Raw genomic sequence first — 18580 nt, 5'->3', positions numbered from 1 at the left:
ACATAAAACTATACTAATGAAGTCAAAACTTATGAATTAAAAAATTCAACCTTAAGTGCCCAAACTGACCATAAGAACAACCTTTGCAAAAGAGAAAAATTCTGTCGGAACGGCAAATATTTTTCACAAAATGCATGATGTGTACCAGTGGTTCTCAAACTGGGTGCCGCGGCACCCTAGGGTGCCGGAAGAATGCCACAAGGGTGCCGCGAAATTTTGGATCGTTTATTTGAAAAAAGCAAAATATTCAATTGCCACAAATAACTAAATCAAAAACAAAAAATTATATATTTTGATTTTAATGGATGAAGCGTATATAAAAATTATCATTTTTTGTATCACTCTTATGTTATATCCTGGGATTTCATTAGATCACCGCGTGTCGTAGTAACTAGATATGTGACGGCACATAAATGCTGGTATTATACATGATCATGTATAATACAAGTATTATACATGATCATTTCCCCTAAACAAAAATCATGAGTCTTTTGTCATCGGTGAGAATAAACGAAGTACGATATTAAAGTCGTTAAATTCAGTGAGTAGAGGTTTTTCTTGTTGTTATATATTCCAACTATAACGAGAGACATCGTAAACAAATGTTTTTCCTTTTTCCATCCGGAAAAAAAATTATTTACTTGAAATAAATTTTAAAATAAAATATTAAAGTTACATATACCCTTCAAAATCATGAATAATTTTTCCTTAAAAAAAGAAGTGAAGATTCTGACGATCAAGAAATGTCTATTTGTAGCAAAGCTAACGAACCAATTCGCACTAATCAATTATCAAAAACTGATACTTGCATTAATGAAGATTTGACTATTTTTAACGTTCAGCAACAAAAAAGCACTAATGAAACATCAGAAACAGAAAGAATAAAAAGGGAACAATGAAAAAGAATGTAAAAACTCGTTTATATCAAGAGAGCTATCTAAATATGGGATTTACGTGGTGTGGTGATAAATTAATTCCCAGACCTAAGTGATTTTGTGTGGTTTGGTTCTATCAAATGAGGCTATGGTTCCTAGCAAATTATTGCGACATTTCTCCACAAAACATGACAACTTGTCGAATAAAAATCCTGAATATTTCAAAGAGTTAATAAGATTACAAGAAAAACAAAGTAAAAGTTTTGTAAGAAAGTTTACAATTTCCGACCGAGTTCAAGAAGCGAGTTACTTAGTCGCTGAAATAATTGCGAAGGAAATGAAGCCTCATACTATCGGCGAAACCCTGATTCGTCCGGCCTGTTCAGCAATTGCGAGAACAATTTTTGGTACTGCGGCAGAAGAAGAAATAAAGAAGATTCCATTATCAAATGATACTATGAGTAGACATATTAATGATCTGTCAGCCGATATTGAAAAGTCAGTTATAACCAAAATAATCGAATCAAAATTTTTCAGTTTGCAGTTAGATGAGTCAACTGATATCGGTGGTAAAGCACACTTACTTGTTTTTACTCGATTCATTGAAGATGATAAAATTATCGAAGAATTTTTATGCTGCAAGGAATTCGAAAAAACCACGACGGGAAAAGATGTTTTTGATATAATGAACACATATTTTAATACAAATGGTCTATCTTGGAAAACTTGTGTGGGTATATGTACAGATGGTGCACCTTCTATGGTTGGAATTACAAAAGGGTTTGTTTCCTTTGCTAGAAAAGAAAATGAGAACATTATAACGACTCATTGCTTCATTCATCGTGAATCATTGGTAGCAAAGACAATAGGCTTGGAATTAAAAAGTGTATTAGAAGAAATCATTCAGATGGGTAATTATATCAAGGCCAGACCATTAAAATCTAGAATATTTGCAGGACTATGTGAAGAGATGCAATCTCATTACAAGAATCTTCTTCTTCATACCGAAGTAAGATGGCTTTCAAAAGGTCGCGTATTGGATTGTTTTTTTTTTTGAACTTAAAGAAGAAATATTAATGTTTTTCCAAAATGAAGACAAACCAGAATTCTATAAATTATTACAAGATGATTTTTGGTGTTCCAAACTAGCCTATTTAACAGACATATTCGATCATCTGAACAAGCTGAACTCCAACATGCAAGGAAGAAATGAGAATATTTTGACATGTACAGATAAAATTAAAGCTTTTAAAGATAAAATAAAAATGTGGAAGATAAAATTAAGCACCAACAATGTAGAAATGTTCCTTAAAGTTGTCTCCAGAAAATATAAGAAAACTGATCTGAAAAACTTATTTACAGTCATTTAACATCGTTAGAAGAAAAAATTGACCATTATTTTCCAGACATTTCAGTCAATTTATACGATTGGATTCGAAATCCATTTGTAGAGTCAACATCAGCAAAGAGTGAGTTAAGTCTTATAGAAGCCGAAGAATTAATTGATATAAGTAACGATCGTACGTTGAGATTGAAGCATTGAGAAATGTGTCTGAATTCATTTTGGATAACAACTATGAAGGAGTACCCCAATATAGGATTCAAAGCACTTAACATCTTACTGCACTTTCCTACATCTTATTTGTGTGAACTGGGTTTTTCTGCTCTGGTAAATATTAAAACAAAGAAGAGAGAAAGCCTAAAGGCCCTTGAAAATGAGATGAGAATATGTCTCTCAAAAACAAGGCCTAATATCAAAGAAATATGCAAACAACACCAGGCACATACTTCACATTAAGTTCATTTTATTATCTGAACCTTTATAAAAGCTTTTGTTTTGTATGTTTTAGGGTTGTTTGAAAATAAACCAATTTAGTTTAAATAAATTCCGTTTTCTTTTAAACACGCTTTCCTTCATATCTTTAGTATCTGTAATACCAATTTATTTATGGGTTATATATGCGAGTCTTTCAGAATCAATTAATCGGCACTTTGCTCTCTATAAAAAGCAAATAATACTAGCGGTGCCGTGAAATTTATTTATTGATTTTAGTGTGCTGCCAGACAAAAAAGATTGAGAACCACTGGATTACACAATCGGTATGAAGTAGTTCCAATGCGTGAAGCATTGAGGTCAGTGCGTGAACGAAGCTGGGTATTTTTAATTTTTTAACATCTCGAAAACTGACATACCATGAGTTTAAAGGATACACCTTTATTAAAGTGTATGGATAGGTGTTATGAATAAGGACATAACGATGGAAACACAGTAAATATTCAGGACTCAAGAGGATATATCAAGAGTTAATATAAACATTGTGCATTAAAAATAAGCACTTGTAAGGGTGGAACATTTAAATGATTTCAGTAAGGGTCACATTTAGGCAATAATAATTATTATTGCCTAAATGTGTCCCTTGACAGCTGAGAATAATATAATCCCCATTGATGACACAATTTTCATCAGAACAGTAAACATCGATTACAGTATTAAAGCTTTTACAATTCATGAGAAAATAAGAAGTGTTATCAGCATCGCGATGAAAATACAGAGGAAATAACAAACAAAAGTAGTCATTTGATAAGGTCTATTCTGCCTGATTGACCTCTCATGTATGGTATCGGAGCTTTGCAACATACATCCAACAGTAAAAGAATTCCCACTCGCTTTGCTTTAATAAACTCGGAAAATTACTGAGAACTAACCTCGACCTACACAAGTCAGCAACTTCAAAATTCAACGGACCTTTTAAGAATCTGTCTCTGAGTGCTCTGCACGGCACACTGGTGGCTTGTTGCTGCCACCAGCATACGACTGTTAGGTTGCCTCGTGCTGGAATCGGGTGATTTCTTGTAAAGGTTCGGACTAGTAAGATTTTTACCTGTAATACTGCACTCTCTGAAGCAAAGAAAGATGGAGTAATGCAAGCCCTCTACAAGAAGAATAGAGGGAGGTGTGCCGAAACCATCCTTGATGTCGCCTCCCCTCCTCCTCCTCCTCTTGAAGAACAGCATGAGGACTTCGTAGAATTTTGTAAAGCAGTGTTCTATACTCCACCTCCTCATCAAGACCAACCAAAGGTGCTCTGATCCATCCCTGTATCTTCAATATTTCACTCAGTGTCTACTGAAGAAATTAAAGCAGCTCATCTGTCTCTGGACCTGATGGATTGCCAGAATATAGGCTACGGAAGGTGCCTTTGCTGATATTGCGAGATCTACTTGATACCCTATAATCGTATAAAACGTATACTTGTGTATCGTATACATAAGTCAGCAACTTCAGAATCCTATGGACCTTTTAATAATCTGTCTCTGCATGCTCTGCACGGCACACTGGTGACTTGTCGCTGCCATCAGCGTATGACCGTTAGGATGCCGCGTTCAGGAATCGGGTGATCTCTTTGAAAGGCTTCGGCCTAGTAAGATTTATAAGTGTAATACTGCACTATCAGTATAAATTTTAATAAAAAATAAAAATAAATAAATAAATAAATAATATAAAAATACTGATAAACTATGATATGATAAACGAAATAGAGATAGACAATTTGGTAGATATTTGGTTAAGTTCAACTTTAAATTTTGACTTACTGGCATTCTTTGCAATTAGCTGCCAAAGCAAATAAAGCTATGAGACCAGTATATGATGTTTTCAAATGTGGTGTGTCCTGCATTCGACCTTGCTCGTTTCTTCTCTTCTTCTTTAATTAAAAGGAACTTTCTGATGTTGACGAAAAAGATTTCCACTTCTACGTGACACTAACTCTATCTCCTTAATTTAAAGCCTTGTTAAAGCTCTTGATGTGACGGGATTCCAACCTGTGCCTTTCCAACTAAATGTCTTGAGGTGTGATAGTTGCATTACATATCACATCGCACCTGCAGAACTGTCCGCGGATGATAATAATAGTAGTAGTAATAAAAAAAAAAAAAAACTAGATGAATCGCTATCTATGGCATCATTCTCCAACATTTCTCAGGTTTCAACCAGCACACAGCAACAGTTTCAGCACAGGAACAATGGTGAATACTGAGGAGTTCTCGAAGGAATCTAGGCAGCCTGAGCACGCTGGACATTTACACTCATCTTATTTGAATTTCAGTGTCTTATTCCTCTTCTCCACAGCGAACAGATCGTAAAGGTATTTGGAATTCCGGTAGAAGCATTTAAGGCTATGAGGTCAGTGCATTACTTGAGCTAAATGCAAGCGGCCTGGAAAGATTATCTTTGTAGTAAAAAAGCCGAAAACTGGTCCCATTTCCCTTATGACACCAACTAACTCACTTCCTGGAAAATCAAAATCAACGCGAATAGAAAAAACTTCGAGATTTTGCAGACATAACCGACTGTTACACCCCAGTCGAGGGCCATTGCGATTTCCAACAGAAATGCCAACGATGAATTGAACAATTTAAACATAGAATTGTTGTATACCAACAAATAAGATATATATAAAAATATTCTGATCGATAATTTTGATTATTCTTTACATGTCCGTATCATCTACAATCAGCGATGAGCCCGCATTGTCTCTCCATGTAAAGAAAATATTGCTGATTGAAATCTGCAAATGCTAATTCTCTCTTCGAAGCATTCTTTTTTTGTATTTAAAAAAAAATAAACTGATTAAACGAAAACCTATATTCCCATTTCTTTGAGTATTTTGTATTTAACGTAAAAGTAAACTGCAAGTGTCTCATTAATATGGGGAGGAATGAAGTATAAGGCTCATACTCATTTCAACTCACGAGAAAGTTCTGATAATTGATGAACATCCCAAATCTTGAAAGTTAAACTTTTTCAGAAATAGAGAATATACATTTTATGATCGCTATATATAGAAAATAAAAAATAACTGATATTTGTACGAAATAGAAGAAGAAATTATAAATTGTACAAATGAATGCAGAAGGACAACACACGAGGATTCAGGGAGTATCGATGATACTGTTTGGCTTGAAATATTTGGTTTTACGAATGTTATGAAGGATAAGAAAAGCTGTGATAAGTAATTTTTGAAGGAAGATGAATTAGTCGATCTCATATGGAGGATGGGCGGGATTTCATTCCTTCTAAAATATCTGAATTTTCATCTCAAAAACATCTAACTAGCTGAACGCCCGTCGCAGTGGCTCACAGGCTTAGTTGCTGCTCCCATCATTGCAGCTAATGCAACACCAGAAAAACGTGTAAGCAATCTTTGGTGCAGAGAGATAGAACACTAATCTTAAATATAATGGCGATCACGCATGTATGAGTTGTGCTTCCATACGGGAATCGGTGCTTCCATAAATTAAATTTGCACGCTCGAGGTCTTCGTTGTGGGATGACTCACGACTGGCTGTTCACCTTGCGAGCTATAAAAAATTCGTTTGGTAAATGAGTGATTGAACCCTTTGGAAAGCGTAGGATGACTGTTTTTTGTGATCCTATGATTAGCGATGACTGCTGATTAGAGCAGTCAGCTGATGCACTGTAGTACTCAGCAAATCCTACTATTTGAGATACGAAAAATAATGCAAATCGTACATCATAAATGTTTGATTTCTCCACAGCGGCTTTAAAAATGAGGATGGATGACTGTCAGATTCCGAGTTCTTAGCTAGACCACTTCATGGTTTGAGTGCTGAGGAGACTACGGAAAAGATGGGAAACAAAATAAGAACAAGCGCAAAATATTTCTTACCAGAAATTCTTTGTGATCCTAAAAATGCGCACGCAATATGAAATAAAATGACTGAATTAGATAACAACGATGAGATTTTCATTCCCGAATAAATGTTTTGGATAAATGTACATTTTTTGACAGAGATTATTGTCATAAATGTTATTTGCATTTATACAGTTAACACATAGCATTTATGTTCTGTTCAAAGAGTTCAGTATAAAATAGATTGCATTAATTAATTAATATTAATAATAATAATAATGGTATTCATCAGAATAACTTATTAAGGCATGATGAGGCGGTCTAATCCCACTCTCTTCATAAAGGCTAATCTTAGTCTCGAAGTGAGTGTTTGGTACTTTATACGGATGCAGTGTAGGCGTTGGGTGTTGTGATTTCCACGATTTATGTTTTATCGTGGAAATCATACGAGAAAACGTGTGATTTCCAGAACACCAAATCCAAATCACAGAACACCAAAACACGAACTACAGTTCGTGTTTTGGTGTTCTGTTACTGTTCAAGTTTTTAACAGGTTGTCGAGTAGTGTGGGTATGAGATGCTCTTTCACAGCTGAATAGTATGCGTTTATGAGCGACTGGTTATGGGAAGGCACTGCATAAATAACAGACATATCTGCGATATGTTTGTTATTACGATGTGTGTTGTGGAAGTAATTTCTTGGCGCGTAGTTTCCGTTCCAGAGAAAGTTTCTTAAAAGTTCATTTTTTCTAGAATTATTTTTAATTAGTTTAATATTAACAATAAATTTTGCTACATTGTACTTTGCTAAAATCGGGAAACCAGAATAAAAAGCAACATATCTAAATGCACTTGCATCTTTCGCGTGAATGAAAAACATAATCTGGAATGTGATTTTTGTTCCGTAATTACTTAAATACCGATCTAGATGTGCGCCTTAAATCGTTTATAAAGAAAACATAAATGGAAAATTAATGGTGATTAAATTTAAATAAACAATGCACACTAAAGGTATAAAGTTTAACTAACAGAGAAATTACATATGACTCCTTCCTTCAGTTAAAATATATACTCCGTGTAAGAAACGATTTAGTCATTATTAACTAAGTTTTTTCGTTCTAGCAGAAAGTACGAAAAAAAAATCTTTCGCTAATGTAGACCGAGAATTCCTCTGGTCTACATTCAGCGCTGTTCGTAAAAAATTAATGGTTCATAACCAAACTACCTGTGGATAATAATAATAATAATAATAATAATAATAATAATAATAATAATAATAATAATAATAATTCTTTTAATTGACTGCTTTACTATATAATCTGCAGTCTTTGATTACGAGGATTATCATGTTGATGAGTGAGACGAATTGATCCCACCTACTTCGAAGCTTGGCTTAGCTTTTATGAAGAGAGTGGGATTTAGCCTTCACTATTTATGTTGTTGCTACTGTTTATGCATGGGATGTAGGCATTGGATGCTGGTGATTTTGTGATGTGTATATTAATGTTCATGGTGTATTAACTTTGTTGGTATATTTTCCAGAGTTCGTGTTTTAATGTTCTGTAGTTATCTATGTGTTTTAAATTTCTTGGTAGGTTATTGAGATGCGTTGGAATCTGATGTGATCTCGTAGAAGAACCGCATGAGTTGTTGAAGGGTGTAGGGATGTAGAGAGTTGTTGTAGGTCGTGTTATACGATATGTGTCTCTGTTGTTTCGATAGGTGATGTTGAAGTAATTCCTTGTTAATGTTATGTAGTGTTTCAGGATTTTAATGCTCAGGATTATGTGATTATGTGTGTCGCCATATGCTGGTCGGATATTGGTTGTTTTTGTAAGGTGGCCAAATCACTGTCCACACGATTTCCTTATGCAATGTTTCTAATTTTATTAGGTGACTATTTGATGTGTTTTCATAGACTGTTATACCGCATCTGAGTAGGGATTCGCAGATACCGTGATGTAGGAGTTTTCTTATGTTGGGTGGAATAATGTCTTTAACTTGGAAGAGTTTTGCTGCGATGATCCGGAGTTTGGTGTGTAGGTATTCTATATGTTTTGTCCATTTAAGGTATTTTGCATGTGTTACGATTTGATTTCGGGACAGTAGCAGGTATGTTTGTTGTTAATGCAGCGGTATGTGCAACAGTATATCGATAGTGGTGCGAGACGCATGATTTTTGCGTTGTGTATTATCAACGTCTGTATTTTGGTGCCGTTGATTAGAATTGCGTTATGGTTGAACATCGTTAATATATATTTTGAATAGAGTGGGTGATAATATGGCGCCTTGAGGAACACTGTGTTTTATTTGTATACCGCGGTTGTGACATGTAGTTATTTTTGTTATTTTTGTTCTGTTTGAGAGGTAGTTCTTGAACCATGTATGCAGTGTTCCTCTCATATCTTTTGAGTATAGTTAGGTGATTAGTATGTCATTTTCAAGTGTATCAAACGTTTTGGTTAAGTCAAGCAGTATAAGGACGGCGTACTTTATTTTTGTCGAGAGCTTTGATTATTGTGTCGGCGATGTATTCTAATAAAGTAATGGTGCTTTTTGTTTTCTGAAAGCCGTATTGGTTTTGTGAGATGATGTTGTACTTCTGTAAATAGTTCGATAGTCTGGTGTGTGCTAATTTTTCTAGAATTTTTGGGATGACTGGTAGTGTAGCTATTGATCTGTAGTTCTGAGAATCGTTTCTTTTACCATGTTTGTAAATTGGCGTAATTACTGCAGTTTTTAGTTGTTCTGGAATAATGCCATTGTCGAATATTATGTTCACGAGTTTCAAAAGTATTGGATTTATTTGTTCAAAGTGTGTTATAAGGTCTGTGAGTCTTATTTTGTCTATTCCTGGAGTGGTCTTTGGTTTTAGTTGTAAGAGTGCTTCTTTCAGTTCCTGTTTTGTTACGGGTGGAAAATACATCGTTTGTTGTTGACTTTGTGTCGTTAGTTTTTTGTCGATCGTTAGTAGATTGTCTTTTTTGAGTTGCGTGATATTGTTTGTGAAGTTTGTGCATGGTTGAATGAGTTTGCTATTTCTTCTCGGTTTATATCCTGTCCGAAGCTTTTTGCAATAAAATCTTGTGCTGAAGTTTTTTTTTTTTTTCGAGTTACTAGTTCGTTGATTGTAGCCCATGTTTGCTTCATGTTGTCTTTGTGTTCCATGAATTTCTAAAAATAGTAGTGTCTTTTTGCCCTACGAATTTTTGTTGTTAGTTTATTTCTTGTGTTTTTGTATAAGGTTTGTAAATGTGTGTTACTGAGGGACTTTTTGAGTTGTTTGCATAGATTTTCTTATAAAGTAATATTATTTAGTATGTCGTCATTTATCGGTGGGTGGATTGGTGTCTCTTTGCTTTTTTTTGTATATTTCTATGAACTTTAGTTGAAAATTCTCGTATATTATAATAATAATAACAATAATAATAATAATAATAGTCTTTTTTTAAATTAATAATAATAATGATTTATTACATATGATACATACATTACATAGTTTTGATTACATATGACATAACATTACATACATTTGATTACATGTAATACATATTTTTTATTTTTTATTTTTTTTTTGATTTATTTATTTTTGTCTTGGATGAGATGTATTTCCCAGCTTTTATCCTCTAAGCTTATTTCTGAGCTTATCTCAGGATGACACCGTTTATTATTTATTGGCTAGTTTGCTGTGTTGGGAAGCTATGAAATCAAATTTGTGTTTAATAGGCTTGATTTCCTCTGCAGCCATTGTTGTGAAATTCGCACGCACGCACGCACGCACGCACGCACACACACACACACACACACACACACACACACACACACACACACACACACACACACACACACACACACACACACACACACACACACACACACACACACACACACACACACACACAATCTTGGAATGTCTTGATTCATCGCTGAACTGGAAGCCTGAGCGAATATATTGTGTTTCATTAAGTTTGTATGGGATTTTGGGTGCGTGTTTCTTGTTCGCAGTATGTCCTTAGTGCTCTTTTCAGGCTATTGTAGTTTGTAAGGTTTCTGTATTCAAAAGGTAATTTGTTTATCATGTCTGGGATGTAGAAGTTTGGCGTGGCCTTTCCGTAGTGATTATTAATTTATATGTGATATAATTAGTAGTCTGAGGTCTTGTTATACGGTATGTATTTCTGACTGTCCTGTAGTTGGCATCGAAATAATGCTTTAGCAAAACTGCATAGTGGCATAAATGTTTTGCTGTCAGTATTTTGTGTTCTGACATTGCAATGTATATAAGGTCGTTATTGTCTCTTTGTTCCCAAAAGATCAGTTTTATCATTTTGTACTGTAGCGACATTAATCTATTTAATTTGTAGGGTGCACAGAAAGCATATGTTGTTATAGCGTATCTTAGTATATTTTGGCATAGTGCTTTGTATATTAGTGTTTTTAGGCGTGTGGGAACTATGTCTTTTAACCTGTAGAGTTTGCCACTTATTGTTCGGAGTTTGTTGTGTAGATGGTTTATGTGGCTATTCCAGTTCATATCTGCATCGAAGTAAATTTCAAGGTATCACATCGTTCAACCTGAGTGATTATGTTTTTTATGTTGGAGAGTGGATGTTGGATGGTTATATATTTGTTATCAACTGATCGAGTCAGTGGATTTCTGAATAACATTAATTTTGTCTTCTCTGAGTTTAGGTGTATGGAGTTTTTCGTAAGCCAGTTTGTGATCAGATTTATGTCATGTTGCATATTTGTTTGGGCTATGCTTGCGTTATTATGGATGGATATTATAGTTGTATCGTCTGCGTATTGGAATCTCCTATCTTTGAGAGGTAGCTGGTTAATATCGTGCGTCTAAATGTTGAATAGAGTTGGGGAGAGTACAGCTCCCTGTGGCATTCCACAGGTTACTGGTAGCTCTTTACTTTGGTTTGACCCGATACGTGTGATATGCTCTTTATTTTGGAGGTAGTTTGTGAGCCACCTGTGCAGGGGCCCGCCTATTTCAACATGCTTCAGCTTTTCTAACAAGGTTTGATGTATGAGTGTGTCAAATGCTTTAGTTAGATCAATAAAGACTACCACGGCAATTTTGTTTTTGTCTAAGGCGGTATTAATTCCGTCTGTAAAGTCTTCCAAGAGAGATGTTTTTCCCTTATTTTTCTGAAAACCATATTGTGTTTTCGGGATAATATGAAAGATCTCAGTGTATGCTGTGAGTTTCTTCAGTACGATCCGCTGCATAATTTGATTGATAATTGGTAATGTTGCTATGGGTCTGTAATTGCTGATTAAATTTCTTTTTCCATGTTTGTATATGGGTGTGATTATGGCGGTCTTTAGCATACTTGGTATCAGTCCTGTTTTAAATATTTTATTTATTAATTTTAGTAGGACAGGACCTAAGCTAGTTGACTGTTGCTTGATAACCTTAGGTCTTATACCATCAATTCCTGGGCCTTTGTTCGCTTTGATTTGATGTATTGCAGAGAGAAGTTCTGCTTCTTTTATGGTTCGGAACCATAATGTCTGTTTTGATTGTGGTCCAAGGAGTCTGCAAAGTATTGGTTAAAGTCATTTGATAGTTGTTGGATAGGTTTTGCGTCTTTCATGAAGCTGTGTTTAATGGTTTCGGAGGCGGTGGTAATAATAATAATAATAATAATAATAATAATAATAATAATAATAATAATAATAATAATAATAATCCAGAACTATTAAATAAAGACTTCGAAACGAGGTATATATCTAACACACACTGAAGATTCTTTTAAATCACTCATTGGAGTGAAGATTTAAAGGAATTAAAGTGATTTAAAGTGAACATAAACACAGAATAAGAAACATTATGATCAGCTGGAAACCGATTGCTACTTTGTCGGTAATCAACATCTTATGAAACATATCGCATGCATCATATATTTTCCGCATATGTAATAAAATTGCACATCATTCTGAAAACACAGTTCCAAACGGGTTCCAAAAAATAAAGGAATGACAATCAACGTTTCGCGAAGATTTTACTGACTTAATGAAAGCTGCGTTAGATGAAAATACAGAGCATTAGTTGTTTTATTAACTTAACGCACACTAGTATAGAAACTCCTACTGTACAAGCTAATATAGTAGACGTGTTCTCATGGCTTAAGTACACCACTACTCATGGTTTTAATCATACCTGGAGAAAGCACACTGCACGCATAGGATCAACCAACAGCAGAGAGCTACCGATAGCTTATGGAGTCCCTCCCACAGGAACTGTTTTTCTCTTCCTCTAGTTCTGTTTAATATATACACGCACGACATCAATAAATCCCATTAAAAGTAACGTCTTCCAATACAGACGACACCACCATGGTCGTCTCTAATGTTGCAAACATTGTTTACACTAGCATGAAGCATGGCATTATCCTCACAGATTACAATCACTTCATTATAAGGTAGAACTGATTCATGCTCATAGGTGTCGCAATGACAGAACACAAAATATATAAGAATAAAAAACCTGTGCCGCTATGCATTCGCGTTCAAATACTTCTTCAACCCTAAGTGCAGAATAACCAGAACCACATCAAATATCAAAAGCGCAACCAACAAACTAACTCCCAGAAACATAGAACAGTCACTCCTACTGAAAAGCTAACCGGGACATCCATGTACTCGATACGATCATAAACTACTATAAAGAACTGAAAAACACAGACTGCACTTTTCAAGAATAATGACATGAAAATAAACAGAAATTACTTCAGTTAAGTGTAATGAAGTTCCCTCGAATGCCAACTCAATATGTTGAATGTCTATCCACACCACATATTGCCCCCCCCACACACACACACCTAGAGAGAGAGACCCAGAAGAGTAAATACTTGCACGCCGATGTGAGTGTGAGAAAGAGAGAGAGAGAGATTCAGTTATGGATCCATTTTGTATTACTTTCTGTATGCTCAATCAGAAATATAAATGCGGTTAAGCCGATACTGCACGTGTTACTTCACCACCACAAAACCAACATTAACCAAAGCCTTCGTCAGATTAACTTTTCTTTACGTTGCTCCCACAAAAAGATTTTTTTGCAAATTTGCACCTGTAGTACATTTTGCATCGATGGTGGGCTAAGGATATTTTTTTTCTATTTTTATCAATTTTATATATATTTTATCATCACTTATCATCACTCTGTATTTTTAAATAAATGGGGGGGTGGGGGGGGGGGGGGGTGGGGGGGGGGGGGGGTGGGGGGGGGGGGGGGTGGGGGGGGGGGGGGGTGGGGGGGGGGGGGGGTGGGGGGGGGGGGGGGTGGGGGGGGGGGGGGGTGGGGGGGGGGGGGGGTGGGGGGGGGGGGGGGTGGGGGGGGGGGGGGGTGGGGGGGGGGGGGGGTGGGGGGGGGGGGGGGTGGGGGGGGGGGGGGGTGGGGGGGGGGGGGGGTGGGGGGGGGGGGGGGTGGGGGGGGGGGGGGGTGGGGGGGGGGGGGGGTGGGGGGGGGGGGGGGTGGGGGGGGGGGGGGGTGGGGGGGGGGGGGGGTGGGGGGGGGGGGGGGTGGGGGGGGGGGGGGGTGGGGGGGGGGGGGGGTGGGGGGGGGGGGGGGTGGGGGGGGGGGGGGGTGGGGGGGGGGGGGGGTGGGGGGGGGGGGGGGTGGGGGGGGGGGGGGGTGGGGGGGGGGGGGGGTGGGGGGGGGGGGGGGTGGGGGGGGGGGGAAAAGAGGGAGCTGAGTCATGGATGTCAGATTATTATCACCAGCATCATGATATGTAAAATAATTATATGATGAATCATGCTCACAATGAAGATAAGTGCATTAATAACAGCGATATGAAATGAAAACCGAAAACCATTCAAAATGGTACAAGAATTCTAGATCTGAAATATTTTTTAAATTTCGATTTTAAATTTTATGTTGAGTGCATATTGTTTAAACACACTTCAAAAACTTCATTTCTGAGTTGTGTCTACCAAAAGAAGGAAATAGTTCTTACTTGATGTCGAATTGTTCCCTACATTGATGCCCTTTCAGCTATATCTTGCCTGCAGCAAAGAATCTTTTGATATGAAGAAATTCTGCCGACCACTGTAACTGGACAGCAGTTGCAAATACATCATATCAGCTAGAAAAGCAAAATCTTCCTTCAGAATTCTATAGATGCTTTGGTTTATTTGCTCACTGGGTATAATCAGAGATTTGCCTATTGTAAATGCTTGCTTGAGGGGATCAAATTTCTCATCTGCAGATTCCTGTAATTAAATCAGGAACTTATTCAGCAATCAATCCGGTTTATTATGTAATTACTCATTCATTGGTGAAAAATGCATAAAATATTTAAGGGAAAAAATATTACAAATTTGTTTCTTTGAGAATTTTTAGTGTTTTCAACCTTTTAGTTATCACTAAATACGTCATAAATATTTTCATTTTACAAATTATTAAATTTATTTTATTCTATTTTATTTTATTTTTTACAATCATTAACTTTTCATTCATTTTTTATAAGCATTAAATTTTATTTTACAAATCCAGTCGAATGCAGCGAGAGATACTTAATTTCTTAAGAAAATGTGCACTTTAAATTCATTTCAGAGCCCTTTACTTAACTTAATTATAGTAAGCGAGAACATAAGGGTTACCTCTTCTTGATAGGTCACGAAAATATTATTCAGAGAATTTACTATTCAGGGAAAGCCAAACGATCATTGCTGGGAACCATTGCACTGAACAAACACACCATTAGCCTTATCCTAGTGAAATATAGGTGCTCCTTCTAAATATATTATATATATATATATATATATATATATATATATATATATATATATATATATATATATATATATATATATATATATATATATATATATATATATATATATTTATATATATATATTTATATATATATTTAAATATATATATATTAAAAGTTTGGACCCTTCTTCATTCATATACAAGATGTCAGAAAGGATGGATAGCTGGAACCCACCTGAATCATGGAAGAGAATAACTTGTATCATGATGATTCGTGCCCGCCATCAAAATAAGGATATTACGACTGCTGCCCAATGCTCCCTGAATACAGTAAAAACAATCAGGCATGAACTAGAGACTTGCAATGGTGACTACGAGGATGTAGCAAGAAGAAAGATCCCTAGCAGACGATCTGATTGCGTTCGTACAGTAGAATTCCTCGCAAATCTGCAGGAACAGGTGTTGAAGAACCCTGGCATTGGAATTCGGGCTTTGTTCGTGGAGTTGCTAACTGCAACTCCACGAACTAACAAGGGTAGCCAATGGTAGGCCGTATGTATGGCAGCAGGATTCGGCCCCTTGCCACACCTCTGGGAAAAGTCAAAAATGGTTGTCTGAAAATTTCTACGACTTCACCAGTCCAAATGTTTGGCCTCCAAACTCCCCAGACCTTAACCCCATGGATTATTTTGTATGGGGCGCAGTTGAAAAAGACACCAATCGCACTTCCAGTAATACAAAAGCCCAGTTAATGGATAAAATTAAAACAGTTTTTGCGGCCCTTCCCAGGGAGACTGTAGCATCAGCTTGTTCGAGGTTCCGAAGCAGAATTGAAGCTGTGATCGATGCTAATGGTGGTTATTTTGAGTAAATCTTGTTGATAGTATTGTAATTAACTCTGCCTGTAATGTTTTTTTGTCAATTCATTAAATTTAATAGATACAAAGAAGATTTTCTTTTTCCTTACGAAACTGTCAAATTTATCCCGAACACCCTGTATATATATATATATAAAATTCCGGGTGTGCTAGATTTGCGGTGCTCATCCACGAAATATCAGTATCACCGATATTATATTTTTACACTTATTTCCGTTGATGTCTCCCCTAGTTGTTTGCAGACTTCGCGTGATTCCTAAAATTAAACACAATGTACTAATGCTTCATTATCTTCTTCACGACAATAATAAAGCATAGTGCTTCATAAAGAGGGCACGTTTCGACGCATAAACATGGCGTCACTTCGCGTTAATATCCGGGTGTGCTTTCAAAATGCGTACACTTTTGTGCCCTTTGAAAAGATGTAGAGAGGGTGCAGAAGGTCAGATTCTTAGCATATGGTATTTTTAAACCACTCAGAAGGCAAGGCTGGGTGAGCTCACTCAGCACCTAGCGGCTGTGATTGGTTATTGTGTCAACCAATCCAATTAAACGTTGTCACTTGTCATGAGTTGAGCTCTTTCTGTATCCGATGGCTGTATTACAAACAGCTATTACACATGTTTTCTGGAACTGAAAATTTCAAAGTGGATGTTAGGAGAAAAAACCTAAATGTTTCTCTTGCTATGCAGTATAGCGTCTGTTGAGGTTGCAAAGATTTTTAACGGTATAGAGACAATTTTATTCTAGTCATCGAAAACGACAGTCTGAAAAAATATCTATTCCTGAATAAAAATGAATATTCTGTGTATTCTTCTTCTCTTCTTGATTATTCGGCAATTCAGCAGGTTCTTCTTTTAGTAGCAGAAACCTTCCTTCCACTCTCTTCTGTTCTGAGACTTCTCTTTCAAGGATGTGTACCTGTCTCCATTCAGCATGTCATCTAGCATTGTTTTCCTTACTCTTCCTCAGGGTGCTTTTTCCGTCTATTTTTCCTTCGATGGCATCTCTGATGATTTCATTCCCTCTCAGAATATTCCGATCCAGTTTTTGTTGCTTCTTTTTATCCTCCTTAACACACTTCTTTCTTATTCTACTCTTTTAAAGACCTCTTCACCAGTTATTTTATCTGTCCATTTGATTTTTTCCATCCTTCTCCAAATACACCTCTCAAAGCTTCCCAAAATCTTAATTTCTTCTTTTTTCAATGTCCAAGTTTCAGCTGCAGAGGACAACACTCCACACAATAACATTTTATCAGTCTTTTCTTTAGGTTTCTATTCATTTTACTTCTGAATAAATTCCATTTTCTATTAAAGGCATCTCTTCCCATCGCTATTCTTGCTTTTATGTCACTTTTACATCTTTCATCACTGCTAATAACACTTCCTAGATACTTAAAATCTTTACTTGATTCAATTTTTCCCCATTTATTGTGATATTCATATTTGCCTCTTTCCTTGCTATTTTCATTACCTTTTTTTCTTATGTTAATTTTCATTCCATAATTGATACAGGATTCCAGTAATCTGTTCAACAGATGTTGTAGTCCTGTTTCAGTATTTGACAATAACGCCTTGTAATCTGCGCATGTTATTCCAAATATCTTTCTACCTGCAATCTTTATTCCTTCTTCCGAATTCTCCAGTGCTTCTTTTAACAGTTTTTCGGAAAACATGTTAAACAAAATTGGTGACAGAGAATAGCCTTGTCTCACTACTCATCCAATGATACCTGGTTCTGTTGTACCATATATATCTCTCACGATGACAGTTTGTCCCATATATAGTGAAATAATTCGCCTTCTGTCTTTCTACTCTACACCAATCTTTTCCATTACTTCCTATCTAATCCCATTTTACAAGTCAAAAGCTTTTTCAATATCTATATAACAGATATTAACTTCTTTATTCACTTCCGGACTTCTTTCACTTACTATTCTTAACGGTCCAATCGCATCCCTTATTCCCCTACCCTTCCTGAAACCAAACTGATCTTCTCCAAGAAATTCTTCCACCTTAGATGCAATTCTCCATTTAAGATTCTCATAAGTATTTTGATATATGGGAAATGAGGCTTACTGTTCTGCAATCCTCAGTAACTGCCTTACTTTTCTTTGGTATAGGTATAAATATTAAGGTCATAAAATATTTTGGTAGTTTTCCTTTGTTATAAATTAAATTTATTATCTTGGTTATTTCTTCAGTTCCTTTCTTCTGAAGTTCTTTCAGGAATTCTGCAGGTATTTCATCTATTCCTTCTGGTTTTCCACATTTTCGTTCTTTAATGGCTATTTCTACTCCTGTCTTCAAAATCTCTGGGCCTTGATCATCATCACTTACCTTCTTTATATTTTCTAATGGCAACTCATTTGGTCTATTTTCTGTGCCATAAGATGGAAGAAATGCATCTTCAATGCATTTCTTCCATCTCATAAGG

Source organism: Typopeltis vanoorti, chromosome 17 (genome assembly GCF_054136105.1).
Source record: "Typopeltis vanoorti isolate ZY-2024b chromosome 17, IOZ_Tvanoo_1.0, whole genome shotgun sequence".
Taxonomy (NCBI): domain Eukaryota; kingdom Metazoa; phylum Arthropoda; class Arachnida; order Uropygi; family Thelyphonidae; genus Typopeltis; species Typopeltis vanoorti.
The sequence above is the reverse complement of the archived record's forward strand: the minus strand, read 5'-3'. Positions refer to the sequence as shown.